This window comes from Sturnus vulgaris, chromosome 24 (assembly GCF_052056855.1).
Source record: "Sturnus vulgaris isolate bStuVul1 chromosome 24, bStuVul1.hap1, whole genome shotgun sequence".
NCBI lineage: Eukaryota > Metazoa > Chordata > Aves > Passeriformes > Sturnidae > Sturnus > Sturnus vulgaris.
Window position 1 is genome coordinate 7,630,001 of NC_142266.1, and position 6,000 is coordinate 7,636,000.

Sequence of the window (6,000 nt, forward strand, 5' to 3'; positions counted from 1 at the left end):
AGTCAGAAGAGCAGAGCTGGCAGTTGAATAAAGCTTGTGGTTTGAAAAAGAGCTGAAATCACAGGGGCTGGGGCAAAAGGGGTGTCTGAAATGATTGACTCTGAAGTTGCTCGTGCCGGGTTAGAAGGGATGGAGGTGAAATCGCCGTAGGAGCGGGATACGGACTGGGGCAGGCTTCGAGGCTCTGGGGCGGGAGGTGAATTGGTGCGGGGCTGGAGCCAAGACACAGATGCTGTGCATTGAAGGTGGAGAAGATTGCTCTTGCAGAGATGGAGAAAGGCTCAGGTGAAGTCAGAAGAGCAGAGCTGGCAGTTGAATAAAGCTTGTGGTTTGAAAAAGAGCTGAAATCACAGGGGCTGGGCTAAAAGGGGTGTCTGAAATGATTGACTCTGAAATCGCTTGTGCCGGGTTAGAAGGGATGGAGGTGAAATCGCCGTAGGAGCGGGATACGGACTGGGGCAGGCTTCGAGGCTCTGGGGCGGGAGGTGAATTGGTGCGGGGCTGGAGCCAAGACACAGATGCTGTGCATTGAAGGTGGAGAAGATTGCTCTTGCAGAGATGGAGAAAGGCTCAGGTGAAGTCAGAAGAGCAGAGCTGGCAGTTGAATAAAGCTTGTGGTTTGAAAAAGAGCTGAAATCACAGGGGCTGGGGCAAAAGGGGTGTCTGAAATTATTGACTCTGAAATCGCTCGTGCCGGGTTAGAAGGGATGGAGGTGAAATCGCCGTAGGAGCGGGATACGGACTGGGGCAGGCTTCGAGGCTCTGGGGCGGGAGGTGAATTGGTGCGGGGCTGGAGCCAAGACACAGATGCTGTGCATTGAAGGTGGAGAAGATTGCTCTTGCAGAGATGGAGAAAGGCTCAGGTGAAGTCAGAAGAGCAGAGCTGGCAGTTGAATAAAGCTTGTGGTTTGAAAAAGAGCTGAAATCACAGGGGCTGGGCTAAAAGGGGTGTCTGAAATTATTGACTCTGAAGTTGCTCGTGCCGGGTTTGAAGCCGTTATCGGGGTAGACGCCATAGGGGTGCCATCGAGACGGGGCGATCCATGCGCCAAGATTGGCACAGGTCCGGGCTGTTGAAGGTGGGTCTGGGTCGCGTGCCAGCGCATGGAACGGGGACACGAAGGGCCATAATAGGAGGGGGACCGTAGGGCCGGAGGTGAAATATCCGTGGGAGCGGGATACGTACCGGGGCATGCTTCGAGGCTCTGGGGCGGGGGCTGAATTGGTGCAGGGCTGGAGCCAAGACACAGATGCTGTGCATTGAAGGTGGAGAAGATTGCTCTTGCAGAGATGGAGAAAGGCTCAGGTGAAGTCAGAAGAGCAGAGCTGGCAGTTGAATAAAGCTTGTGGTTTGAAAAAGAGCTGAAATCACAGGGGCTGGGGCAAAAGGGGTGTCTGAAATTATTGACTCTGAAATCGCTTGTGCCGGGTTTAGAAGCCGTTATCGGGGTAGACGCTGTAGGGGTGTCATCCAGATGGGGAGATCTGTGTGCCGAAATTGGTGCAGGCGTGGGGTATTGGAGGTGGGTCTGGGTCAGGGGCATGGGGGCTAGGGGGCCGGAGGGGACCAGAGGCCAGACAGTCAGTGCGTTAGGGGGCCTGGGCATCCTAGGGCAAGGTGGCTCACAGGTCAGCAGGGCCAGGTGGTCATGGGGCCTTGCGGCCATGGGACTTGGGGGCTAGGGGGACAGTGGACCCATGGGCCAGGGGTTCAGAGGCCAGGGGCCTAATGGGTCATGGGAGCTGGGGGGATGAGGTGCCCAGGTTAGGTTTTGGGGTTGGACTTAGACTTGGGCTTAGTCTACGTCTTGGGGTTGGGGTAAGGGGTAAAGGTTAGGGTTGGGGTTATAGTTGGGTATGGGTAAGGGTACATGTTAGTGTTAGGGTACGGGTTAGGGTACGGGTACGGCTTAGGGTACCGGTGAGCGTTAGTGTACGGGTTAGGGTATGGTTTAGGGTTAGCGTACGGGTTAGGGTATGGGTAGAGGGTAGGGTTAGGGTTAGGTTTAGGGTTAGGATTTGTGTTAGGGTTAGGGATATTTGGGTTACGGTTAGGGTTAGTTCGGTTAGGGTTAGGGTTATGGTTAGTGGGTTTAGGGTAAGGGTTAGGGTTATTTGGGTTAAGGTTAGGGTTAGTGTTAGGGTTATTTGGGCTAGGGTTAGGGTTAGGGTTAGGCAAAGGGTTATGGTTAGTTGGGTTAGGGTTATGGTTAGGGTTATTTTGGTAACGGTTAGGCTTAGGGTTAGTGTTAGGGTTAGTTGGGTTAGGGTTAGGGTTATTTGGTTTAGGGTTAGGTTTAGGGTCAGGGTTACTGTTAGGGTTAGGGTTATTTGGGCAAGGGTTAGGGTTAGGGTTATTTGGGCTAGGGTTAGGGTTAGGGTTATAGTTAGGTCTATGGTTAGTTAGGGTTATGGTTAGGGTCATTTTGGTAAAGGTTAGGCTTAGGGTTAGTGTTAGGGCTAGTTGGTTTAGGGTTAGGGTTAGGGTTATTTGGTTTAGGGTTAGGTCTAGGGTCCCGGTTAGGGTTACGGTTAGGGTTATTTGGGCTAGGGTTAGGGTTAGGGTTAGAGTTAGGGTTAGGGTTAGGGTTATGGTTAGCTGGGTTAGGGTTATGGTTAGGGTTATTTTGGTGAAGGTTAGGCTTATGGTTAGTGTTAGGGCTAGTTGGTTTAGGGTTAGGGTTAGGGTTATTTGGTTTAGGGTTAGGTTTAGGGTCAGGGTTAGGGTTAGGGTTAGGGTTATTTGGGCTAGGGTTAGGGTAAGGGTTAGGGTTAGTGTTAGGGTTAGGGTTAGGGTTAGTTGGGTTAGGGTTATGGTTAGGGTTATTTTGGTAAAGGTTAGGCTTATGGTTAGTGTTAGGGCTAGTTGGTTTAGGGTTAGTGTTATGGTTATTTGGTTTAGGGTTAGGTTTAGGGTCAGGGTTAGGGTTAGGGTTAGGGTTATTTGGGCTAGGGTTAGGGTTAGGGTTATGGTGAGTTGGGTTAGGGTTATGGTTAGGGTTATTTTGGTAAAGGTTAGGCTTATGGTTAGTGTTAGGGCTAGTTGGTTTAGGGTTAGGGTTATGGTTATTTGGTTTAGGGTTAGGTTTAGGGTCAGGGTTAGGGTTAGGGTTATTTGGGCTAGGGTTAGGGTTAGGGTTAGGGTTAGGGTTGGTTTAGGGTTAGGGTTAGTTGGGTTAGGGTTATGGTTATGGTTATTTTGGTAAAGGTTAGGCTTATGGTTAGTGTTAGGGCTAGTTGGTTTAGGGTGAGGGTTAGGGTTAATTGGTTTAGGGTTAGGTTTAGGGTTAGGGTTAGGGTTATTTGGGCTAGGGTTAGGGTTAGGGTTAGGGTTAGTTGGGTTAGGGTTATGGTTAGGGTTATTTTGGTAAAGGTTAGGCTTATGGTTAGTGTTAGGGCTAGTTGGTTTAGGGTTAGGGTTAGGGTTATTTGGTTTAGGGTTAGGTTCAGGGTTAGGGTTAGGGTTAGGGTTATTTGGGCTAGGGTTAGGGTTAGGGTTAGGGTTATGGTTTGTTGGGTTTGGGTTATGGTTAGGGTTATTTTGGTAAAGGTTAGGATTATGGTTAGTGTTAGGGCTAGTTGGTTTAGGGTTAGGGTTAGGGTTATTTGGTTTAGGGTTAGGTTTAGGGTCAGGGTTAGGGTTAGGGTTATTTGGGCTAGGGTTAGGGTTAGGGTTAGGGTTAGTTGGGTTTGGGTAATGGTTAGGGTTATTTTGGTAAAGGTTAGGCTTATGGTTAGTGTTAGGGCTAGTTGGTTTAGGGTTAGGGTTAGGGTTATTTGGTTTAGGGTTAGGTTTAGGGTCAGGGTTAGGGTTAGGGTTAGGGTTAGTGTTATGGTTAGTTGGGTTAGGGTTATGGTTAGGGTTATTTTGGTAAAGGTTAGGGTTAGGGTTAGTGTTAGGGCTAGTTGGTTTAGGGTTAGGGTTAGGGTTATTTGGTTTAGGGTTAGGTTTAGGGTCAGGGTTAGGGTTAGGGTTATTTGGGCTAGGGTTAGGGTTAGGGTTAGGGTTATGGTTAGTTGGGTTAGGGTTATGGTTAGGGTTATTTTGGTAAAGGTTAGGCTTATGGTTAGTGTTAGGGCTAGTTGGTTTAGGGTTAGGGTTAGGGTTATTTGGTTTAGGGTCAGGTTTAGGGTCAAGGTTAGGGTTAGGGTTAGGGTTATTTGGGCTAGGGTTAGGGTTAGGGTTATGGTTAGATGGGTTTGGGTTATGGTTAGGGTTATTTTGGTATAGGTTAGGCTTATGGTTAGTGTTAGGGCTAGTTGGTTTAGGGTTAGGGTTAGGCTTATTTAGTTTAGGGTTAGGTTTAGGGTCAGGGTTAGGGTTAGAGTTAGGGGTATTTGGGCTAGGGTTAGGGTTAGGGTTAGGGTTATGGTTAGTTGGGTTTGGGTTATGGTTAGGGTTATTTTGGTAAAGGTTAGGCTTATGGTTAGTGTTAGGGCTAGTTGGTTTAGGGTTAGGGTTAGGGTTATTTGGTTTAGGGTTAGGTTTAGGGTCAGGGTTAGGGTTAGGGTTATTTGGGCTAGGGTTAGGGTTAGGGTTACGGTTAGGTTTAGGTTATGGTTAGTTGGGTTTGGGTTATGGTTAGGGTTATTTTGGTAAAGGTTAGGCTTATGATTAGTGTTAGGGCTAGTTGGTTTAGGGTTAGGGTTAGGGTTATTTGGTTTAGGTTTAGGGTCAGGGTTAGGGTTAGGGTTAGGGTTAGGGTTAGGGGTTAGGGTTAGGGTTAGGGTTATTTGGGCTAGGGTTAGGGTTAGGGTTAGGGTTAGGGTTATGGTTAGTTGGGTTTGGGTTATGGTTAGTTGGGTTTGGGTTATGGTTAGGGTTATTTTGGTAAAGGTTAGGCTTATGGTTAGTGTTAGGGCTAGTTGGTTTTGGGTTATTTGGTTTAGGGTTAGGTTTAGGGTCAGGGTTAGGGTTAGGGTTAGGGTTATTTGGGCTAGGGTTAGGGTTAGGGTTAGGGTTAGGGTTATGGTTAGTTGGGTTAGGGTTATGGTTAGGTTTATTTTGGTAAAGGTTAGGCTTATGGTTAGTGTTAGGGCTAGTTGGTTTAGGGTTAGGGTTAGGGTTATTTGGTTTAGGGTTAGGTTTAGGGTCAGGGTTAGGGTTAGGGTTAGGGTTATTTGGGCTAGGGTTAGGGTTAGGGTTAGGGTTAGGGTTATGGTTAGTTGGGTTAGGGTTATGGTTAGGGTTATTTTGGTAAAGGTTAGGCTTATGGTTAGTGTTAGGGCTAGTTGGTTTAGGGTTAGGGTTAGGGTTATTTGGTTTAGGGTTAGGTTTAGGGTCAGGTTTAGGGTTAGGGTTAGGGTTATTTGGGCTAGGGTTAGGGTTAGGGTTAGGGTTAGGGTTATGGTTAGTTGGGTTTGGGTTATGGTTAGGGTTATTTTGGTAAAGGTTAGGCTTATGGTTAGTGTTAGGGCTAGTTGGTTTAGGGTTAGGGTTATTTGGTTTAGGGTTAGGTTTAGGGTCAGGGTTAGGGTTAGGGTTAGGGTTATTTGGGCTAGGGTTAGGGTTAGGGTTAGGGTTATGGTTAGTTGGGTTTGGGTTATGGTTAGGGTTATTTTGGTAAAGGTTAGGCTTATGGTTAGTGTTAGGGCTAGTTGGTTTAGGGTTTGGGTTAGGGTTATTTGGTTTAGGGTTAGGTTTAGGGTCAGGGTTAGGGTTAGGGTTATTTGGGCTAGGGTTAGGGTTAGGGTTAGGGTTAGGGTTAGGGTTAGGGTTATGGTTAGTTGGGTTTGGGTTATGGTTAGGGTTATTTTGGTAAAGGTTAGGCTTATGGTTAGTGTTAGGGCTAGTTGGTTTAGGGTTAGGGTTAGGGTTATTTGGTTTAGGGTTAGGTTTAGGGTCAGGGTTAGGGTTAGGGTTAGGGTTATTTGGGCTAGGGTTAGGGTTAGGGTTAGGGTTAGGGTTATGGTTAGTTGGGTTTGGGTTATGGTTAGGGTTATTTTGGTAAAGGTTAGGCTTATGGTTAGTGTTAGGGCTAGTTGGTTTAGGGTTAGGGT